The 25768-nt window shown below is 34.3% G+C and overlaps 1 protein-coding gene and 1 long non-coding RNA gene across 2 annotated transcripts in view; both read left to right on the forward strand.

Moving 5' to 3' along the window:
• Positions 1–25768, forward strand: part of LOC149422606 (uncharacterized) — a 254636-nt gene that overhangs the window by 215312 nt on the left and 13556 nt on the right. The window lies entirely within an intron of this gene.
• On the forward strand, positions 21020–22682 carry LOC149422607 (uncharacterized). The gene is made up of 2 exons (XR_016302406.1): positions 21020–21101; positions 22272–22682. It is a non-coding gene; the product is annotated as an uncharacterized LOC149422607 (long non-coding RNA).

Here is a 25768-nt window from a genome sequence, read left to right on the forward strand (position 1 = left end):
TGTAGGTAGAATATTCTGGGGTACAAGTTTCAATCTCAATTTAATGTAATAAGTAATAAGGTAAAATATGTGGTATTCACGGTATCCAAGCATATTCATAACGTACCCACAATCATGCTGTCTCTTTCATACATTTTGACTCGCGTTTCCTTACTCCTACCCACTTTCAATTGCATGCATTCATAACATTACCACCATTCGCTTCATTTTCCGGATTCTAACTTGAATATAAAAATCTGCACCTTATGTCTCATAAACTGTCCCTTAGATACATCATAACTTTTCGACTTGCACGAGAATTCAAACTCTATGGTGTCAGTGGAATTATGAGGTCCTCATTTTGGGAATGGAGCAGGGTTGCCAATGCATTTGTTCTAAAGTTCCCCACACGTTCCTTTAACTTCAAAATTATTCAAATTCTATTAAAATTATAATTTATTTTATATTATCTTGTCATTTTCGGGTTTTCTCTTTCGTTCAGGGTTTAAAACTAGATTTTTTTTTTAAATTGAATTAACGAAATTATAGTACATTCTAATAATTATTTTAAATATTCTTTTTAAATATAGTTGGATATCGAAAAATGCCCAGAATCTCCGTATTTTCCCCACAAAAAGGTTGAAAATTCTTGGAAAATCTTAGAATTTCTCCGCAATCTGGGGAATTTCCCACAAATTGGTAACCCTAGAATGGAGTGAGACTGAGAGTAGCGAGGAGTAGAATGGGAACACGAAGGTTGGAAATGTACTGGCGATTTAGATACAGTCTCTAGGCTTTAGGCTCAATCCATCTCAAGCAACGTTTCGATTCTGAATTATGGTTTATCATAATAATAATATTTGAAAGATTTGTATAGCGCTGTGTTTGTGCAAACTCACCACAAGGCACTATGAAATTATACACGAGTTCGGGTATTCTCCGAATGACAGAAATAATCATGTCATAAAAGCGCGCGTAAAGCGTTAAATAATGCGATTCGCGGCGACTCAAATCCATTTCGGTGATTGTTTACTATCGGCACACGTCGGTCTGGACAATCAAAATAGATGAATTAATAATAACGGCATTCACGTGCCCGCTGCCCGCTGCCCGCTTTCCGGCGCTATCGTTATCAGTGTTATCACACCCGGTGGCAATATAACCCGGACTTGTAAGCTCTAAGCAGCAGTTACGATTGTGTCGCGCGATTTATTTTGACCATCGACATTAGACAGACGACGGGTGTCGATAAAACTGCTTATGGGAAATTCTAACGACTTTTCGTCTGTATCTGAACTACCTACCCACGCACGAGGATTGTCTTTTTGGTTAGACAACGTTCGAGCTATGATCCTGGCACTGAAAGCTCCGGTGAAACCTTCCTTTCTGTTACATGCTTCGCCAAAGAGATAGAGGGTGAGGTTACAACGGAGTTATCAAAGGTGACTCAATGTCTTTTACGCATCTCCAATATCATTTTAGTAGAGGAATTCTGCATCCATAGAAGAAATAATAAGGTTTAACCCCCTTCTTATGAAAAGGGTAACCAAGAAAGCTTTTGCTGAAGTATTTTTCTCAGTTGTAAGACAATTATTTTTATTTCTCTGTTTCCTAGGGAAAATTAATTGTTGGTATTTTTATTTGAAAAGATTTTTCTGTTCATATTTTGTTCGTAATAAAAATACTGACAAAAGTTATTTCTTTCCTAAAACAGTAATCTCTACGAATAATGTACTCCATACAGATATGTAGTTGAAATTAAAATAAATTGGATAAAATTATTAAAATAAATCCACAGGACGCCACTACACTCTTTTTTGTATCATAAAAGGTTGCTTTTTTTCTCGAAAGTTACACATAAATTTCACTAACGATCATTTTAATGTTATAATAAACTCTATTTTTCTTCTGCATTTCCCCCTGTTTTTCATTCCCTTAACACACGATAATGTAGCGTCCTCGGGCGTTTCGATTAAAACTGAAATACGCTTTTCCATTCCCGGTATATTTGGTTATTCAAAGAATTCCTTTGAATTTTCCAATGTAAATGTAGGCAGTCTTAGGGGATTCACAATAGAGTCCGAGGCCTTTCCATTAATCTTCTATAAGAATTGATCAACACACATGGTAGTACATTCATTAAAAAAATCCGTGCCTTCGCAATTTCTAATGAATACTATTTTCTTCACACAAAATTTCTCGAATCGATTTATCAAATTGAACTTCTAATTTTCCACGTTATTTATTTGAGGCAGTGTCTGCTTGACTTTTACACTGACTTATTATGTATTATGTGCCCCTATTTCATTGCCCTGTTGGTCCCGGTTCTCGAGTCATTCAATTTGTATAAAACATGACATGATGTTATCGTGACATTGAAAATGAGGTTGCTCCTGACTCCATTGTATCCGCCTAACAATACTGCCGTGTCTATACTACTATCTATACTGTAACACACTGTGTCGAATAGTTTTATCATTAGATCACGCGAACACGTTCAAATCAGCTGTTATGAATTGAAGACAATTTAGCCAAAGGTTGGCGCGAATGTGAAAATCAATCGCGGCCATGGGAACTAAACTTTTCAAACCTAAAGCTCTCTTTGAAATGGATTTATACTCGTATAATGTATATAGGTACCCCTTGCTGTCGTGCTGCACAAACACGGAAAGGGACATGTTGAAGTTGTATCGAGTCAGCGCGAGCAATATGTCGCCGCATCGCACTGCCAATTTAGATGTATGAATATTTAATGTGGATTTGCATGTAAAGTTGAAGAACGGGAGCCGACGCTTATTTACGACCAGGTCTGGAGTTGTTTGCCAGAAGGAACACCCCGCACGTTATTTAGTGCCCTCGCCTGAACTTCTCAAATTCATACATCTCTAGCAGATCAAATGTGAGCACTTTATTGGCACTTAGTAATAGGGGTTTTGTTTGATTTATCGTTTTGGGCTGCGCGACCTTTCCGACTCTTCCCCACACCTCTGAACTTTTAAATTAAACCGACTGGGACAAAGGTTTTGCAAATTTAAATTGTTTTGGGGAATGGGATTAATAAGTAAAAGGATTGAACCATTTATTTTTTGAATTTCAAACAGGCTCGTACATGCAAGTTCGCTAACTAACTTTGACCTTTGTAAGAACTTGAGGAGATATCCGGATCAAATCATCAAAACAATGAACATTTTAATAAAATTGTGCTAACAAACAGTGTATGGGACTTGAATAATAATAATCATTTTACCATGAAGTTATCACATTTCTCCGCGAGCTCCTTTCAACCGTTTATCGGTCGAACATGGCAACGAGTAAAGTACGTTTTTCAACCGGGTGGTTAAAACCGCCCGAGGGCTCTCCGCTCGGGTCTCGTTTTATTTACATTGCGATAAAAACCTGAAATACGAGAATAATAGGCAGATGGAGAATCCGACCTTCGCCTCTGCCAGCCCCGAGTTCCGGTCCCGAGCTATACGACTGTCGACTGACGACTGTCGATTGACGACTGAGAGGAGAGTGGAGCTGCTGATACATATTGTTATAATGGTTTTAAACGGTTTTTCCGGTTCTAGATCGTCGACGATTATTTCTTCCATGAAAAATCACGGGATAGTCTGAATTCTTGACAAATAATGTTCTGTTCAAATATTATATTATAGGTGAGTACCTTCGTTACGCTTGTCTGAATTCTTCACACAATCATTTTCAATTTTGAAAATGACACTTAAATTCAAAGCATATTTGTACGGAATAAATTTTAATCAGATTTCACGCAGGACTAATTGACGCACAGCACAGACACTCGTATGTTTGACAAACGCAGACCTTATAGTTGTAGAATTTGCGAAGCAGAAAGTATTTATAAAATATTTGCCTCGGGATCATTGCCTTTCAAAACAAATATTGTCAATTGTATTTATAATATAATTATATTTTTTGTTGACAAATTAAGAGAGTCGATCAGAAATTAACTTTTCGAATGAACACGGTTAGTAAACTTGAAAAAAAAAAGAAATCTGTTAAAAAATTAAACAAAAGAAATACAAATTTCAAATCCCGTAACATACTATTTTTGTTATATTCACACACACAGGCAGTGCCTTAGTTCCCATGACTTAGTTTTGTTTTATATTTAATACACATGTAATTTAAAAATATATGTATAACTTAAAAACTAATTACTAACGCACACCACAGACAATCGATATTAGTATGTTTGATTATTCAATCGTGTTTTTTCTTTTTTTCACCATTAAGAAATTATTAGAAATTCATTCCACAAATCCTAATCATTTTACAATTAGACACATCTATAAATCAGCATCAAACCTTCGTTTACGTTACTTTCAGTATTTATGAAGCTCTTTTCAAGTGATATTTCTCACAAAAACCTTTATTACAAGTGGTATGGTACTAAAATGTATCCCCACTTATTTAACTCCCACTCCAAACTTTATAATAGGGAAAATATTTGTATACTTTTGTAGAATCTTTGCAAAGCTTACTGCGGAGTGATTTAATATTTCATATTATTTGTATACCCTTGCCTACCTGGATTTTATCTTGCAACAGGTTGTTCATTATGAAGAACGATAATGGCTTTCATTGTATCGAATATTTTTACGACAGAAGAATAATATAACGAGGGGAAAAAATACCTGGTTGCTATGACGATAAAGTGATTGGATTCTATTTCCCTTTCCGTCCCTTCATTGATTCCATTGCTTTCAAGGTTATGTTGGTCCTGTTCGTACTTCAGCTCGGGCTTAACTAACACAAATAATAAAATATTGCTACCTAACAATTTGTTGAAAAACTCTCTTTGAAACAAAACTCATTTGAAAGCAAGGTTAGCCAAATTTTCGCCTTGCTCCGATTGCCTTTTATTTTGTACTTCGTTTTTCATTATTTGTTTGACAAGTGTTTATTAATTATTTATAAGGTACGTAGGTTAGGTTCTATGTTTTAAGTTTCAATGTCGCTATTTCATTGGCTTTTGATCATATTGATCATATTCATATTGATCATGATCATATTCATATTGATCATAACGACATTAGAAAATAAAAGAAAAATCCGATCTATGAGCAATTGTTACGTTCGATTGCGTAATTAAAATAATGTTCAAGTTTGAAGGCCGCCAAAATTAACGAAATATGACGGGTACGCGTGACGTCATACGTGCCTCGGTTTCTGCCAATCCCACTCGGGCCGGCATGAAATCAACAACTCGCAATTTAACAAGATTGCCAAAAAGCTTTCAATTTTTTTTTAAATAATTTGTATACCACAGTGGTAACTCGTGTTCGAGTCTACTCAGCGTAACTTTGGCGTAATCACAGGGCGTTTATGTCGCTTACGGTTTTAATCATTTTTAAATGACGATTTATTAATTTTGCATATAATTAAATTAAATTAAACCTTCATAGTCAGAATCAACGTTTGTTGATCGATATGAACATATGGTTTTTAAGCCATAACGTTTTTTTTAACTCTTTTTTAGCTTTTTTAAATTCCTTATCTTAAATATTCGTCTCGAACATTGTGTGTAATAACATGTGCTTGATAATACGCGATGCTTATAAGTTTTCCGAAAATAAGTGCTTACAAATAAATCTCTTCTTTAGTTCTCAATTTGATTTAATAAAAGTGCACCTACACCCGTACTCGTTGGTAAAGGTGCTAGAAACGGGGGTCCTGTCCCTGACCAATATTTCAAATTATTCTCCGCGACTGATACGGCTTCTAGACGACCGTAAACTCTCGATCACACCACGTACAAGCGGTACAAGGTAGATCGATTACTGTCCACGAACCACGTGATCATTATTTGTTTTTATTGTAATAAAATTATTTTTTCCTCTGTTCGAGTGTGCTCGCTGCTAAAACTTCACGATTCAAATTAATTATGAAGCAAAATCCAAGTAATCGCACACGTTCATTTTCGATTCGTTAATTACTCCGTTAATTATTTATCAAAAAGTTGGACGGGCTTGGGACGATGAAGATAATTAAGGTTCTAGATACTGATTTTCCGTGAAATTCTTAATCAGTTCGCTGAATTGAAAATGAAATTTAATTTACAGTAGGTAAAAATAAAGTAAACTGAAGGCCTCATAATGGGCAGATTACGTGGTGAGGCCCACATGTAATAATTAAATCAGCGTTTGTTACGTGTTATGTGTTGCTTCCGTATGAATTCTGTGTTATTTCTATTCTAATCCTAAACCCGTTCAAGCTTATTAAAAATGTATGCGAATGAATCAGTTCTGACGTATTTTCACACTGGAATACTTATCGATCTTGTTGTTTGGATTTAATAATAGTACACACTTGTCATTTGAGGCTTCTTATGCTGCGTATTAACAGGAGAAAAAATGCACCTTATACGTATTATTTTTAATAATAATAGGCTAATATTTATAGTGATGTTTTTTTCTGAAAAAAATTACCTAATCTACGTCATATCGATTTGATAAGTAAGATTGGTTACATAATTACAACAATATTAGTTTATCATTTAAAAAAAAATTAATAAGGATATCTGTCGGTAAATTTTCTCGTGAATTTCACATTTTCTAGTCATTCTCGCCGCATATATGAATCAATTTAATTACCCTCTGCGGTCTGTAAACAAATTTCCTCACACATTGTTTCCAAGATTTAATCATATTTTGGTCAAGTCGCTTTCCGGCAACACAAACGAGAATGCAATATAAGAAAAGCAGTTTTGAATAATGTTATCGTGGAAAGATAGTAAAGTTTTCAGAATGTAATATGTAATTATTTTAGTTCCAGCCTCCGTCACATCAGTGGATACGTTGATACCGATTCATTACGCTGATCATTACGTCACGGACGGGCCTTTAAGTTTCCGGTGATGTATCGTATTGTTCTCAGATTACATACAAAATCGTCTCACTTTCAACAACTAGAAAGCAGTTTGTAGTTTTGTACCGACTACAAGCGAGAGAATTCCGAAGTTTTCCGGTCGAGTAGCCGCTTGCCGCTTCCCTCTTCCCTCGTCAGTTCTGATAAGTTCATAGTACCTACCTACTTAGGAATGCCGGAGTAAATTCGTTTGAGATTTAGATTAATTTCGTTTCATAGCCTCGTCCGTGCGTTATCCAGAATTCGGACAGTAATGCCTTTGGTTTTGATGAGATCGTTCCTGAAAGATGGATTCCCGACCGAGTGTTTCGTGGAGCGCATTCTACTGTTTAGCAAACAAATTAACATTAAGTTGGTGATGAAGGCAATCCTGTCGGAGAGAAGGAAATAAATTAATCTTTTATTTATTTATTTGGCCCCTTTTTATGGACTTTTAGATATGATTAGTAATAAATATATAGTATTTATTAAACATAACTGGTTATCTAACACGGTCGATCTATAAAGAATTTGTCGGTAATGTCCAAGTTACCGACATTATCGATAAAACCTTTATCAATCGGCGGCGCTAGTTACCCTGAACTGCCTCAGTAACAATGTTTTGTAATTGTTTAGTGATAAATTGAAGTTGTCCACTACTGACTCGGTATAACTATTTCCCTCCATTAGTATTTAGGGCAATGAGGAATACATGTGGTAGTTAGTCCCACAATTTTTACACTGAAATAAATCCCGACTTCTAGTATTACGTAGTGGAATCCGAAAACTTATCAATGCAAGCAACTCTGGATCTTAATGTGCATCATTTAGAATTTTATATCGAAATACAAAGTCAGTGAAAAACCTTCTGTCCCAGAAATTCAAGCATATTCATATCATTTTAAGGTGTGTTGTAGTTCAACAAAATTGCTGGAATATCCATTTTATAACTCAGAAAACGTTAGAATTTATTTTGTATTCTTTCAATAGCTTATACATGAATATTGTAATGTGGGTTTCAAACGGCAGAATTGTTAACAACACTTAATATTGTTGAAATTGTTAGTTAACCTTTAAATCCCAATATGCCTAAGCCCTTCTTAGAGATTTCCGTTATGTGGTTAGCAAATAATGATGGATTTGATTGAAAATTGCTGCATTAATTTGTCCTTAATTCGTTTTAATGTCTCGAGAGTATTGTTATCAATGTTGTAAATAAAGATCACTAGAATTTTATTTCCAGAAAATCTGACTATTTGACTTTTTGAGATATTTAAGTTAAGTCTGTTTTCATTACACCAAATTTACAATTTATAATAGTGTGCGCTTTGTCGTGAGCTTATCGGATTATTTTGCGGCAAGATAAGAAACAAATTTATAAGAATACTACAGATCGTACTTTAAAAGGTTACATTTTGTTGTAAATTTACTCTATGATGTCTTTAACTAAGCTCTCTACCTTTCGATTTAAATTGTAAATATGCAATATTATTAAATTCTACAGTTTTGTTTACACCAAGTTCGTAATGAAATTCAGAGCTAATTTAATTTAAATCTCTCGTTTAATCATTTATATTTCTATAGAACATAAAATTTGACTGCTTAGTAACCCTGAAATTTATTTCGATATTATTTTATCTATTGCAATATATATGAAACATTCATAAATAGATTGGAAATATGCTATATTTGGATGTCTAGCAATTATAAATGAACAATGGAAACCATGTTATAATATGGTGCGTGCTTACAGAAGAATAACAGGTAATTATTGCTCATCTACCTCTGTATTTATCATTACCTACTTATATCTAATGCAATCATAATTAAAGCGTCGTAATAATCATTTAATTTAAAGTCGTATTGCGCCCGGCGCGGCGACCCGATTAGGTCCATTGTGTTTTCTATCGCCCTGAGATGATCTCTGCAGATGCGGATTAGATCTTCTTATATATTATATTGTTCCTCAGCTATCGACTGCGCTGATCGGGGCAAAGTCTTCCCTATTTCTTTTTTTCATTTAAAAAATAGACCCACCAAACTAAGCGATCGCTCGGATTATTGTGATAAAAATAATTATAATACTTTTTTATAAACAATAATAATAATTGCTTATTTGCTATCATTTGTGCTTTACATAAAAAAAACCTTGTCTGTAAACATAAGTTTATCTTTAATAAAAATTTATAATTATTTATTAGTATAATAGCAAAAATAATACTAATTCAACGTCTCCGTTCCATTGTTTGTGCAGATGTCCCGTTGTGTTTAGTAATTCGACGTCTCCGTTTATTGTTTTGTGCAGCTGTCCAGTTGTGTTGAATAATTCGACGTCTCCGTTCCATTATTTGTGTAGATGTCCAGTTGTGTTGAATAATTCGACGTCTCCGTTCCATTATTTGTGTAGATGTCCCGTTGTGTTTAGTAATTCGACGTCTCTGTTCCATTGTTTGTGCAGATGTCCCGTTGTGTTGAATAATTCGACGTCTCCCTTCCATTATTTGTGCAGATGTCCCGTTGTGTTTACTAATTCGACGTCTCCGTTCATTGTTTTGTACAGCTCCCCAGTTGTGTTTAATAATTCGACGTCTCCTTTCCATTGTTAGTGCAGCTTAGGGTGAGGATGATGAAAGTCGGGGTTGATTGATGTTAGGCTACTGCCTCCTTTTTGGGTGTAATTTGATCATTATTTTGACACTTCACTCAATTATCTTGAAGAACTCCTTTGCGTTTTAACTATAAAGTAGTAAATTGGTTGTTTGTTCGGTAACAACAAAAAGTTTCGGACAGTGATTGAGATCGTGATGTCATATTGTTTGTTCCGTGTTTTTCAATTTTTAAACAAGGAAAATAAATTTGTTACTAAAGTATCGTTAAATTCAAAGGTTAATTATTGTTAATTCTTCCTCAAGAAAAAGACTGGATTTGAGTTTCATTCTCATTTAAAATGTTGCCTTTCGATGGCAATAAATTATTAAATTATTTGTATTTTTTATTCAAGCCTTTTCAATGATAGTTTTTCAATAAGTGAATCATTTGGGTCTTATATTTTCGATTGCGAACGAAATTTTGTATTTTGGAAACTGGTGTATTTTCCTGTGCAATGAAACCTCTCTACACATAATTTATTATATTACGACATTTGAGTGTATGTATAAATGGGTTTTGTACATTTGTCATTTACAATTGTTAGTAGGTACATTGCGCGACTGAAAGTATGCTAATCCTGCTATCAGCGTAAGTTGATTATCTGCCCTTTGCAATATATAAAAATAAATTTGTTTCTTATCTTGCCGCGAAATAATCCGATAAGTCCACGACAAAGCGCACACTATTCATGTAATATATTAACCAAAGAGATCGCCGTCCCCCGTTGATCAGGGCAATAAATAATATTCCACATGTATATAATATATACTGGGTTTTCCAATAAGAGGTGTTATTTTGATTATTAATTAAGGAATTAATGATTTTTTATGGACGGAATTTGATGGTATTGATCTGGACAATGTTTACTTTCAACAAGACGGCGCTACGTGCCACACAAGCAACGAAACCATTGATCTTTTACGGGAAAAGTTTCCGGACCGTGTTATCTCTCGAAGAGGTGATCACAATTGGCCACCGAGATCTTGTGATTCAACACCTTGCGACTTCTTCCTTTGGGGGCACGTGAAAGAGAAGGTCTACGCCAACAGCCCAGCGTCGATTCAAGACCTCAAAGATGTAATTCGTGAGGCTATCGAGGACATAATGCAGACACTTCGCGATTTGGTTATGGAAAATTTCATGAAAAGGATATGGTCCTGTAGGCGTGGTCGTGGTGGTCATTTGACTGATGTTATGTTGGTATGTAAAACATGTCATGTATGTACAGTAATTCTACAGTGCCATGGGCGGCAGGAGTATCTGACTGAACGGTGACATTCACCTCACTTAATATTCTAGAAAAATCAATGTATAAATACCGGTACGCCTTCGTGTATGTACAAATAGGTTTATTATTGTTATTTGTGAAATCAATCGATACCCACTCGGTATTTTAGTTTTATTTCAATTTGCTTTCGACATTCTGTCGTTACGTGTTTGTTTGCCGAAATTATGTCGAGTCATTTTCAGTTAGGGGATGAATACTGAAATTCAGTCATGTCCGTTTTCAGTTTCACGTTGTTTCGGAAAATGAACTTGAACAGTATGAACAGTTGTCGGCAGTAAATTTATGTTTTATTTCAGTATCATCTTTTTGCGTCACGGTTTAATATTTTATATTATTTTTTAAGCCTTCGTATTTGCGTCACGTGATAATATTACGTGCTGGGAGTAAAAACGTAATAAGTCTAAACATTTATTTTAAACAACTATAGCGTAAAAAACATATTTTCTATTATAATATTCCTAGTGGCTTGTTTATCGTGTTTTATAACTTTAGCGTTAAAAACGTTAGTGTTACTTTTGGCGAAAATGAACCCTTTTTCACCATCAAGAAGAACGTTTCAAATAAAATAATTATTGTTTTGGTTTTATATCAGAAAAAGTGTGATACATAGAATATAAATAAAGTGAGAGCATTAAATATGTCGTGCTTAGTTCGTGCAAGGCCAAGCTGAAGGACCTTTTCAGGATGTTTTTCTTCATTTTAAATTCATAATGCAAAAGCATTTTTAACATTGAACCCAATTTAGCTAAAGCTACCTATACCTATAAGCTTTAAAGCTACCTATGACGTGCGGAGATTTAATTTCGGGAAGTTTTATGGTTTTGACCCACACCAAGATTTGGTATTGTAGGAATATATTATTCCGTGAAACGAATTCCACACACGCAGCAGCCAGCTCTCCTCAATTCTTTAGGGTGTAATTCAATGCCAACCCCTAAATTATTATTTGATATATTCATCGAGCATACCCTTACCTACCTGGATTTTAGATGTAAAGTATACTAATTCTATTTATAAAATTCCGCATGTAAAGTATATTCCGCAAGTTTGCAACATATATGACCGGTCGGTGGCCGAGTTGACATCGCGTTTGGGTCCCACCCAGGCGTAGTGTGTTCAATTCCTCGGCTGGCTAAGTCCTCCATCACAACACAAGCAACATTTTCAGCTTACTGTGGTGGTAGTAGGAGATTTTCAAATATTGTCAGGTTATTCGTAACCCGGGAATGTTTGTCTTTCTTTTTTTATATATATGTTTGTAAGCATAAACCCGTTTGTTTACCTCGTTTTACTATTAGACAACGTCTCTCGTTGTGTAATGGTTGAACTTAGTCCTGTCGAAGGAATTATTCTTCTGATGTCAGCCAATAGTTTAAATAAATTAAATTTTACCTTATTCTAATCTATTGGAACTATGTTTGTTTTGGCCATAATTAACGAAATAAGAATACTTGTAATTGACTAAATACTAACCTACCGTTATAAGCAATAAATCTGATGAATGATGATACTACATTTGTGTGTTTTACTTTGTAATCACCAAAAAATCATAATTCTTCTTGGCGAAAGTAAATTATTCATTTAAAAAAACTCTTAAAACCTTTAAAATTATTCAGGATAAAGGTAAACCTAAAACCTAACTATAGATGGCTCTAAACACTTTTTACAAGTTAGGTTTTTATATTTTAAATTGAATTGTTTATTTGCGCATCTAGACACGGAATATGTAAATGAATAAATGGTTTTGTCCGCATTAAAACTAAATTCTTTCGAAAAAAGAATACAAATACAATATTGGTTTGAATCACCGATACAATATTGTATGTCAAATTATTATGAGCAATAATTATTCGCCTAAAATACCCATAGCATTTGAAAATATCTCCCGAGTAAAAATTGTTCCTTATTTTATAGAATTTTTTATATCAGTTTATTATTTAAGTAAATAGTAATTTTATGTATTTCTTGAAAGAATTGAGTTTGTATACGCGAACAAACAAATCGTCTTAATATTTTAAAGCATAACTAGTAAAAGGTATTTTTTTAACATAATTTATTTAGCGCCATCTATGAACAAGCTGTGTATGAATAATTTTAAGTTTATCCGACATGCCAATAAAACACGTCACTTACATAGTAAAAGTCTGAAATTTCTTTTTTAAACTATTTTTCCATTATTCAGCCCTACACAAACACTAAATATATATCAAGTGGAAACCGTTCTGGTCGGTTCTCGCTAGTATGAGTAATGGAAAATACCACGCTTTACATTCCCAGAGCTTTGTTTACGCAGTCTCCCCAAAGCTCGCCTGATCTCGCAGAGTGCCTGCACTTCTCCATGAGTTATTATCCCGATTACACTGTACTTGTAGTTTGGTGCAAGTTCCGTCCCGTCCCGACCAAGTGCCGGCGCAACTCAAGTTACAAGTTACTCCAGAAGCTCAGCTCGCCGAGAGGCTGTATCCGGGGAGCTTTTTCCTCTGAAAACGACGAACAAGCGAATTTAACATTGGCCGGACTCGGAATGGACGATACTAATCTGGCGTCTTTTTAATAATTTATTTTACTGGGAAATATCATAAAAATTGGGTTTTAATTGTTCAATTTCCGACTGATTTTATTCTACCTGTCTTCTATAGCTCATGAAACATTTCTCGAATAAATATTTTTTTACTAACGACTTAAATATTAATTTTAAATACTTACAAGATTCACTGTGAAGCCCGTAGTAATTTATGAGCAGAAGAAGTAGGTAAAACCTTGTTAACAAATCTTTGTTTGTTTTAATTTTTTAATATCTGTTTTCAATAATATAAGGTTTAAAGTTACATATTTTATCAAATTCTGCATTGATTTTCAAACCATTTTCTTACTGATATACCTTCAATTTGAATAGTCAGCCAATGACTCAGCACATTTGTGCCGTAGCCAGTAGCCAGTAGCATGTAGCCTAGTAGGTGCTACTCTTACCTCCCTTATTGGGCTGCCCTGTTACTTGCTACCCCTGCGCCTGACGAGAGTATCTATACCATTTCTTGTCTAATGCAGCCCGTAGGTTAGGTTACGTTTACTTAGCTTAGATTAGGTTAAGTTAAGTTATTTTAAGTTAAGTTTGCTACGCTGACGATTGTAGCCGGGCCGTTAATTTCCCCGCCAGCCTAGCGCTACTCCGCCCAAGTTTCGAGCTCCGCCGCTTCCATGCCTGTTCCCATCGTAATCTTAAACAACGAGAAATGTTTATTAGCTTTTCATCCTTTTATTTTATTTTTTTAACTTACTACTCTCCTGTTGTATGAATTTTATTTCTAGGGCACTCATGTAATCAAGTTAATGCCGCCTTTTTAAATTGATTTTCCGATATTTTTCATTCGAATCGCTTAGGTACTTTAATTTTTGTAATTCACATTTTTTGTTATTTTCAATTTTTCTTTTCAAAGTACAATGTGTGATTGATTAGCTTGGTATTGCCAGTATTGGAGGCTGGTGGCAGTTAGTAAACATATTTATTATTTATGTTTTTGTACCCGAGAGTATGTCTTTAACTTATTTAATAAAAAATAGTTTTTCATATATTTCTCGTACCGGTGTTGTGATATTTTGTGGAAATAAGGTAAGCTTTGGCTTTTTATTGAAGAAGGTAATTTATTTAAATAAGAAAATATAAATTTTATTTTATTCTGGACTTCAAAAAAGACAAATAACTGAATGACATAATTTTACTTTTTGTTCAGATTATTTGTGAAGAATCGGGAATTTCGATTCCAATTATAAATTTATAGGAATGATTTTTTAAGTCAAAATTAAAGGGGCGCCTTTTTTTTAAGAGGTGTGATGATAGTTTCCCGGCGTTACGAAAATTCTGGAAGTATTTAAAAAACTCCTAATGCCTTTATGTAATAGATTTTTGTTTAGTAAATGTTATTTTTGGGGTAGATAATGACGAAAAAATGTGGTTAGTGAACATTTTAGTCTTTTATCGTTTTTTTATGAATCACAAGCCAATTCTTCGTACCCACGTAAAAATCAAAGGCCTGAACAAAAGCAACCGTACATCTGTAGTATTGGTATAAATCTGTAAATAGACTAAGTTATAATTTTGTCTGCTTTATCTTTGATCAATAATCGTATTAATTTCGCCTCGCATTATTCACTCCTGATTGAACGCATTAGCGTTGTTTTAAATTTGTTTTTCTCCTTCAAACAGTGTTGGATGTTGAACATCTTACGATTTGAATACTTACCAACAAACTTTGCCAACAGTTTTACATGAATTATTTTCCGTACTCAATTCTCTTTGAATAATTACCACGGTAAAATTCTTCTTCTGGCGTCCTCTCCTATCGGAAGTTTGCTACCATCAGGCAATCTTCATCCTATGGACTACTGTCCGTAAAAACTGCTATCATACCTTCATACCTATAGATTTCGAAGCCACGAGGTGCAGCATCTTTCATGGTTTGCATCAATATATACATATATAGATAGCCCTGATTTACTCAGCCTAATTACCTTTCATATACCAACTAGAACTACTCGATCGAAAATTATTTTTAATTGCAACAACAATATGAGGGCTGAGTCATTTAGATTTTCGCTTGTACCTAGATGCAAAATTGTAGATGAGTTAACTGCACGGAACATACTTAAAAGAAGGCTATAATAACAAACCTCAATAATAATTATCATTATTCTGCTTGGGTTTTGTATAATTTAAATAGCAATTTCATTCGTTTTTACTGTACCACTGAATTATTATGTATGTGATGTTTTTATCATTTAATATAAATACATATTTTTCTCGATTTTCATTTGGGTGTGGGTAAAATTTGCATTTGTCGCTTCTTTCGACGTGACCAAGATGTGATTTTCGTCCTTTTTGTCGTACAATTTTCAATGGATTAGTTTCCCTATTCTGTATGTCCACACGCCTGACAAACAGTATTTGGTAAAAAAAAATTGATACTATTTCGTATTATGTAGCTAATGCTGTAAATGTAGTGGTGTTGGTACTGGGTTGACCGATTTCCACCCGATATAAATTACAATTGTCCGCGGTGACGTCACCCACAGTAGCCTTCACATAGTAATGGTGATTTGTTGTCACTCACTCGATAGGGTTTCCTAGGCGTCCGCCGTCAATATATTTTACAAACCACACAGGAGCACATTTCCGTATTGCGTTGCGACTTTTTACGTAAATGAATTCAGCTCGAAAATTTTATGTGTCAGAAAGTTATAGATCAATAATTTTTGGGAAATCTTTTATAAAAATAAAAATTAAAAATACGATTTAATTGGACGATTTCGTACTTTTTGAATCTGATGATGAAAATAATTGAAGTTATTTATTTAAAATCGATGCTTACTTTTAAAATGCAATTACGTCGTTGTGAGTATGAATTTCCTTTTTACTAAAGCCCTTGACACAATTTATTGTATTTATTTTCTCTGACCTAATACCTAATGACCGTTTGACGTTTTATTATACGAGTATTAGGGACTATTTATGTATTGATATATGTAGGTACCTACTCCTTCCACTCCATATTTATGTAAGCTTTAGAAATCTATCTTCTATTGTATTGTAATCTCTACTAATGTATGTATAACAGGAAGGATTTAGGATCTGTAACGTTGAATCTCCATATTTAGCCTTCGTCAGTAGCTTCATTACAATATAATATGGGAACACGTCAAGGTTGTACAGTTAAAAACGTCCCATTTAAATACTCATTATAATATTAACTTATTAACTTATTTACCAAATAACCTCAGACTTTAATGTAAAATACAAAAAAACACGCGCACGATAAGCAGTTCTGATATTCACTTTCCTACATCATTCCTACCAGTGAGACTCCACAATAAAGACGCTAATACATGTATATATATCATCATTACAAATTCTTCACATAATATATTTTAATTTATCTAGTAGTACACCCGTCTCAAACTAACTCTGACTGGTATTATAGATTCCCTTTCTGTTTATTTTCCCTGAATTGTATCCAGTCGTTTTATTTTCAGGATACTTTTATAATCCAGCGTTAAGTTCGCTTTGCATGCGTAAGCGTCCCGACGCATGGCGGCAGGCAGCGGGCGTCGCCATTGGCGCCGTGACAAATTCAGGTCTTTCAGACGTCGACTCTGATTATTTCCTGTACCGGATACGTCCGTCCCATAAAGCCTCCTGCGTCCATCACAATCTAGGGCTTCCCGACGGGGGTCGATCACGCGCCGAAGATAATACACTTCTGGGATAGGGAAAGGTTTTATTACGTATTATTATTATTTAAATGTATTGAAGGCGAATTTAATGCCTCAAAACCTGAAATCTTTGTTCTTTAAAGATTGTAATGCTTGTTTTAAACTAGCCTCTAAATAAAATAATGTCAGATTCATGATAATGAAGGTAAAATTTAAAAAGAACGAAGTCATTCAGTTTGAAGTTATTTATTACGGCGAAAATTTCACATTTAACTCAGAAAAAAAAAGACTCAGAAGAAAAAAAACTTAAATCTCAGGGCATTTCTTATCTCAAACTATAAGAAATGGGTGCCAGTTCTGACAGTGAAAGTAAGAACAAATTCAAAAGAAGGTAAACCAAAAAGTAAAACCTGATTGTTGTTAAATGTGTGCAACTAAACTCTCGACGGTAGGTAGTTGAAGTTTCCAGGTTTTTCACGAGTACCTAGAAACATGTTGGTACCCAACTGTGCTCGATATTATATATTTTATTTCTTGTAAACCAGGGTCTGAATTTTAATTTGTCACAACCTAGAGAAATAATATTTTTTGTTGTTAGCCGTGCGATTGGATTTTAAAATCGGGCAGAAAACTTGTATTGTTCTTAGAAACACGTCAAAATTTTGTTCGTAAACTTAAAAGTTCAATTTGTGGGCTAGTATTGGCCCCTAACACAAACACATCAATATTGTCGGTAACTTTCCCGAGCAAGATTGCAGATCTGCAACGAACAAGCATCAGTAAAGAAATCTGAAAAAAAGTCTGTCCCTGTCCCAACCGTTTTCATTTAGCGCTGAAATTATGTTCTTTAAGTAGGTAAGTGAGAAAATAATGTTTTTTTTCTACAATAGGTAATGTTAAATGCCGTTGATTAATTTATGTATCTTAGTTAAAATATCTGGTTATAAAGAACGAAAAGATATAGACTAATTAATGCCTTAATCATCTGGAAAAACTATTATTTTTGCCGTTACGGAAACGTTTGTCTTTTGTATAGTTTTGTATCCATTGATGTGTCAATTCTGAGTAGATAAAACACTTCTGAGTACATAAGATACTATACTATAAAGATTAATATGAATAGAATTTACTGAAAAGTAAAACATTTAAATGAATACGATACTGTTAATCTCTTCTGTCTATTCATGTTCCATTATCGCCATGAAGCCTTCATATAATATTCCATCCGACGAGAATAGTTCAAATAGCACGTTTTCAGCAGAATTTCATGCAGAATTTGAGCGGTCAGGCGAACTGACTATGAAGCTGTCACGAACAGGAGGGAAATGCCACTCAGCCCCCACTTAGTGCAACACAATACCATACCACAGTTCCACCAGGCTTGACAGTTCACAGTGTCTGGAACGGCCTTGATACTTATAGTTGAATGATTCGTCACATTCGACATTATATATTTTTGCCGTATTAGTGTTTTTTTATTGAAATTAATTCCAATTTAGTTTTCTGTAGTATCATGATTTAATTTAGTTTATAAAGAATAAAACATATCTCAGCAAGTTCTAAAAAAAATTACAATAATGATGTATGTAAATATCAGTACATTGCACTCAAAACTGTTTGTATGTATGTATGATATTGTTAGTTATAATAATTAGGTATGTGGATACGAGGTTACACTTTAATTTAGTTTTATAACTTTAGAAGCAACTTACAGCATTTGCTGTAAAACTGTGAATTGTTTTCATCGATCAGACTTGCTAGAGAATATTTCGATTTAGGTATGATAATTAGGTTTATCGACGAAGTAAATATAAAAAAAACCGCCAAAAATGGTGCTCCTTGTAAAATAATTCATTAATTTAGAGAAGTCAGTGACCGAATGTGACATTTACAATGCTAAATCAGGAATAAACATCGACTATTTTCTTCATTTTTGTAACTTTATATGATCCCTCGTCTTTCTTTCTTCTTCTTTCTCTTTGTCTCGTTTCTTCTGAAACAGTTTTCCTTTTAAATTCATTTTCCGTAATATCTTAGTTATCTTTGCGAGTCAGGTTTTGTTGTAAGATGCCAGCGCAATTAACAGGGCAGGATTACCACTTCGCCCACGGAGGGTTTACAGGTTTAAAACCTGTAAATAATTGACCCTGTACCTAGCGTCAAAACGGAGGTCAACAACACTGGGTAATAATTCATCCCGCGATATTACTTGGGCGGTGAAAATATTTAATTCAATGCGTCGGCGTCCGTCTATGTCGCGCCGGGAAATATTTCCGTCTGCAGACAATGAACCAAGAAGGGCGATAAATACGACACGCTTCGCTGAGATAAATTTGATCATTGTTTGGTCAATCCTGCGTGCCAAGGCCACTTGTCAAATAACTAAATATAATTAAGTCCTGACACTGAAGTGACTGTTTTATTGTTCAATTTGTCAAAACAATCGTCAGTTCATATTATGTAATTTATTGGTTGTTGTGCTTATTCAAAATAATGTTTTATTTCAAATGAAACCCCCTATCAGTTCTACTAGCACAACTAGGATAGATACGTCCAATGATATTCTTCACGGAATGATGTCGTGTTCATTTTAAACTTTTATACTTTGCAATGAAGTTATTAAACTAATAAAGAGCAACATTTTCACAGAAGGCATTTTTATGGTTTGTCATAATACACATTACTGTAAAATTACATTAGCATGGTGTGAACAATTTAAAATTAATGGTCTGGATGTATTCTGACTGACATAATATATGATTTCAATCTTCTTGAGGAGGATTGTGTTAGTTGCAGACAAAACTATATACCTAAACCTTTTCGGCAGTTTTTTTGTCATTTAAGAAAATGCTTATTTTCCAGTTAAATACTGCGGTACATTTTTACTTCAAATTAAAGTCATATATCTATTGTTTTAACGTGTAGTAGATACTGTTATTATCATTTGTTACCCGAGCGTACCCAGGGATAATCTGTCCTCCCGCGGGTGTTAACCTAGCGCATCCATATCTATATTAATATTTATTTCACCGAGGGTGCCCAGGGATAATCTGTCCTCCTGCGGTGTTAGCCCAGCGTTCCTATATTATTATTTGTCCCAACTAGCGTACCCAGGGATAATCTGTTCTCCCGCGGTGTTAACCCAGCGCATATATATTAATATTTATTCCTCCGAGCGTGCCCAGGGTTAATCTGTTCTCCCGCGGTGAACCCAGCGCATCTAAATTATTTAACATCCTGCCTGAATCTTTAACGAGAAGGGGCCCGTGGCAGTTAACTTGACTAATTTTTTATTTTTTATTTTTTTTTTTATTTAATGCAATAAACAACATAATATATTATAATTTTACTGGTCTTCCATTAAAAGCCTTAGCTTGTGGATGGAAGAAGAGTTAACATTTCACATATTATGTACAAATAAAGTCATGTGTACAGTTAATACAATGCAGTTAATACAGTTAATACATTTCATATAATTACAATTACTATTTACTATAATCATGTATTTCAATATATATGTATGTGTAGGTAATATAGACACGTGGCAATCAGACCATGTAATGTAATTAAAGCTCTGAAAAATATTACCTTTATTATTAATGTTATTATTTTGCTACTCCATTGTTCTTACGTCCTCTTAATGTATCAATTTGTTAAACCCTCGTTCATCTATTCAGACCGTTTTTTTTTTATCATTTTTTCCGTACGAATTTCAGGTATTTTTCATTTTCCGATAAAGCAGAAATTATTTCACCTGAAGAGTTTGAAATTTATTACATTTTTATATTATCGTAAACATGCTTACGGTAGATGCCTCGAACTCGAAGAATATAAATAAACACTGTTGTATATAACGAACTGTGTTGATGGCTCCGTTGCAAACTTTCCCTCTTTCTCATAAACGACGCATGTAACAGAAATAAAGGTTTCAGCAGCAGAGTCATAACATTTTTATTGTTTTTAGTGTCCCATCGCAAATCATTTTACTTTTATGAAACGTTCATAGATCGAGGAAGTTTTCAGTAATAAGAATAAGTGAATCTGTTGTAGTCTGCCATAGATATATAGTTTTATTGTGCATTTACAGACTGGATGAAAACGATGAGATGTTCGTTTAAAAGTTAATTCAAAACTGATCATTATCGGAGAAAACAATAAATGTCCAATTTGTTATGGGAGAGAACAATATAAATATGTCCCCTCTTAGTACTGCTTTACTTTTTATCCTACACACTAACTTATCGTTTTATTTTTACTTTAAACGATGAACACGAATGCTTGTATTGTTTTATGTTAGTTATCAATAAAAATGAATTCTAAAAAATGTACATGTAAACATGTGAAATTGATATGAAAACAGTCTCACGAATTTGAAAAAAAAAGTGAAAAAAGGCAGCAAAGGACGTTCGTTGTTTTCTCCCAAATATTTACACACCTTGATTGTACATACTTTTTTAATGATCTGTAAAATATATTTTTTTATTCTTCTTTATTCTGTTAAATAAAAATAATAACATCTTTTAAAAATTATGAATTTGTTGTATTTAAATTATTCCTATACTATTTATTGCAAGGCTGCCCAACCCCAGGCCCGCGGGCCACAATGTGGCCCGCGAACGAATTATAAGTGGCCCGCGTGAACCATTTTCAAAAAACCCGCCAATCCGCCAATTTGAAAAAGTGTCGCGGGCCCGCGGTAAAACAAACAATGCAGCTTGCGCGCGGTCACCAGTGTTGCCAACGAAGGCGATTTATCGCTATTTAGGCTACTCAAAACGAGAATCAGCGACGAAAAAATCTAACCTGTTGAACTTACGTTTTAAACAAAAATACACCGGTTTTTGATATAATATTTTTTGCGTCCGAAATGGAATCTTGTAGCCACCCCCCCCCCCCCTCATGGAATTCGAAAAATTGTTGTGGGGAATCACATACGATGTTTTCGGGTGCGCGGAATTTTTTCTCAGCGAAGTTCAGTAACAACCACCCCCCCCCCATGGATTTCAAATATTTTGTGGGGAGCACTCATTTTGTATTTTTTTGTGGGGAATTATGTTTTATAGAAATTCTCTAACAACCCCCCCCCCATGGAAATAGGAACCGTCAGGTATTCAGTGGCCCGCCAGTGATTGAAAATCGTCAATTAGGCCCAACTGTTAAAAATGTTGGGCAGCCTTGATTTATTGTATTTAAAATTAAAATTCAATTATCAGAACAATTAAATTTTTAAATCTCATTTTTTCCTCCCGACACCTAATCTATTGCATTACTCTAACAGTGCGTCGAAATAAATAATTAAAATAATATTTACAAACATTGTGATTGATATTCGTGTTTGTGTATATCGTAACAAACACAATAAAAACTGTCGAAAGTGATTAAAACTACAAAATTAACAGTGTTAAAAAATCAAACAATCAACTCCTTATGGCCTAATTCGTTCGCCATGTTGTTTTGGGAAAAGCGCGTGCTCTGCCGCGGGCGGCCGCTGTCTGAGGCGGGCCAAGTGCGCGAGGCGAGCTGATCGGGCCGGTGCCGGGCCGGTGCCGGGACGGGCGGGGCGGACAGCGGACATGGGCATCATCATAGGCACGTGCGTGCCGGACAGCGAGCCCGAGCCGGTCGCCTACAACACGCGCGCGCTGCAGAACCACCTGCTGCAGCGCGGCCAGCGGAGAATTGTTTATGGTAATGTTGGATTATGTTCAGTTAGTACCTACATCTCCTGCCGTTAGGTACTGGTATTCTATGGTATTTTTTATAATGTTTCAGTTAGTACCTACTGCTGACGTTAGGTACAATTTGTGTATTTTAGATTTGCAATTTAAATTGTGTTCGGCTAGGTATTATACTTTATTTACTAATTTATTAAGAATTTCTTCAATTTCTGGTTAATTTTGGTTAAAACGGAATTACAGGCCTTACGAATGAATTAACAGGTTTCCTGACAAACTTTTAGTAAATTACGAATATATTATCATGATGCCGGAACAATCGTTCGTAAAAATCCGAATATTATTGTATTACAACGAAAGTTCTTTGTATCGTCATGACATAAATCGATAAAACATAATAAAATTAATGTTTTTTTTTAATTTGGCCTGACAAATTGATGAAACATTTTTATATTCATGTTTCTATTAATAAGACCTGTTAATTTATCGTGAGGGCAAAAATCGATTTCTCTCCATACACAGCCAACAGGGTTTGTTTTACCAACAGTGTTAGGAAGATAGGTGCTTTGTTCACTCGTTTATTGTGGTTTAAACTAACTCTAATTATATACCTGCATTATCTATGGTTCAACTACTGAAGGGATGAATAAATGTTGTAACTCTCACATTGTACTTCATCTATCATTTGTAATGTAAAAAACAATGCGCATTGAATATTGCTAACGCCTAAGGTTCTCCGTGCGTATTTCATGATTGCATTAATTTGGGGGTTTGTCGTTGTACCAACACGTGAATATTGGCGACTCTTTGTGGCAACAGCTAATAAAATTTCCGAGGTCTAATTATTTGGCATTCAGTTTCACTTGTACTTACTTTAAAAGTAAAATAAAGCATGTTATTCCGCTGTAGTAATAATAAAAACACAGTCACGATTTTGTAAACGCCCAGTCTCGTGGGAAGCGTACCTTATGCCTTATTTTTTAATTTATAAAAAGCAATAAAGTGTCGTATTACTTCTTATACGGTATAACAATATTAGTATTTCCACTTTTAGTGTGTGCAAATCTCTGTTTGTAACTTCTGACCTATCACGGTTCTGACGTTACTCCAAGGTAACTTACTAAATTAACTTCTCCCTTGAAAGTTTTAATGTTAAAAAACAATTAATCAGAAACGATCAATCCGTTTAGGAAATACGTGTAATTATTATACGCAGGGAAAGTTACAGCAAGCAAGTTACTTTTTTATGCTAATAAATATGCCAATACAAAAATCGATCCTTTTTTATTTCTACTCGATAGTTGCGAGTTCACTCTGAAACTTTATTTTTCCCACTAAATAACCATCCTTCAATATAAAATATGTCACGAGATTTAAAAAAGATCCAATTTTTTTTATTATTACTGTCAATAATAACAAAATATTGACGGCCGGCCCAATTTTACGCTACGTATAAACAGGACAAAATTTCCGCGAGCCGAGCCGCGAATTATGAGAAAGGAACGAAGCAACCGCAAGTGGCGTTTCGCGCCGTTTCCTTTCCGGCTTGGGGAAATTTTGTCCTGTGTATACGCACCCTTATGTATATACAGATAAGAAATATATTCTCATTTTACTACCTATTTATTATTTTAAGGAATATACGTGATGTGCGTGTCATTATTTATTAATATATTGAGTACATTATTTCGTAATGAGTTGATTTCAAATTTAACTAATTGAGTTTCGAGTAGGGTAAGGTAAGGTTATACACCAAGTATGTTTTTTCAGGTGGAAAATCGATATTCGATACATAAGAAATAATGTATTGGGTATTGACCAAATCTAACATCTTTGGTAATTTACCCTACGAATCATCAGAAAAATACTGCATATATTAAAAAAATAAAAACAACTACTCTGAAAGAAAATAACGTCAAATGTTCGGCGCTTAAATTGTGAAAACTGTTACAAGTAAAAGATAATAAATTGGGTTGCGCAAATAATATACATATTTATCACTGTATTTTTCTATACTTTTGCCTTTGTATATTAGATAAATTTCAGTACTGAATCCAGTAATACATTCTGGATGCCAATGCAGTGCCACCCCTTCCCATACCAAATAATATACATATTTATCACTGTCTTTTTATATACTTTTTCCTTTTTATATTAGATAAGTTTCAGTACTGAATCCAGTAACACAGTTTCAGGATACCAATGCAGTGCCACCCCCTCCCATACCAAATAAGATTTACATTGTAACATTTTAGGAGTCCATCCGTTGAAGTACGATAAAACTACTAATAATAACAATAATTTATTTTATTCAGGAATGTGGGGAGTTTAGTGCGATCTTACATAATCAACAAGCAAGAAACAACAATAAAAAATACTTATTATTTTTTTAAATGATAAACTAACGCTTATAAGACAAGGTTTTATGCGTAGCATAAAGGATAACAAATAATTATAAGCTATAATTAGTCATCCGAAATACTAATACACATTGAAAATATCTCCCGAGTAAAAATAAATGCCCGTTAGCGGCAATTATTGCTTATAATTATTTAATAAAAAATACGTTTATGGTATGTGTAGCATACAAAGTACTGAACTGTCTGAGGGCTCGTTTTCTACCTACCTGATTATTATTATGAAGCCTTCTAAAATTCAACATAAGATAAACGAGTAAAGTTTCACTAAAAGCACACAACATTCATTCCAATGCTTTTATCGATAAAAATGTGTCCCATTCCGTTTGTATCTTTTATAAAGCCTTTGTTCGGTTGGGCGCGGGGGGTAATTTTAGGTCATAGAATTTAACGACTCAATAAATATGTTTGTATTGTTGTTCAATTTGGAAATTGATTAAACCGTATAATGTGACCGTAGCGGATGATTGATGCGGAGAACCCGCTAAACTTTAATTACGATTGACCATATCATTTGGCACACTGTACCAGATAAGTCCTGTATTAGTTTCACACTGTTTGCACACGAGTGGACATGTAGAACATTGAAATAGGTCCACAGAAGTAAGTCACTGCGATTTTCGCAAATTTTCTCAACAATAAGTACCTGCCTATTTCTATTGGGTATATTTAATTTTGTGTGT

Source organism: Hesperophylax consimilis, chromosome 7 (genome assembly GCF_061612785.1).
Source record: "Hesperophylax consimilis isolate HC1 chromosome 7, BYU_Hcon_1.0, whole genome shotgun sequence".
In the NCBI taxonomy this organism is placed as follows: Eukaryota; Metazoa; Arthropoda; class Insecta; order Trichoptera; family Limnephilidae; genus Hesperophylax; species Hesperophylax consimilis.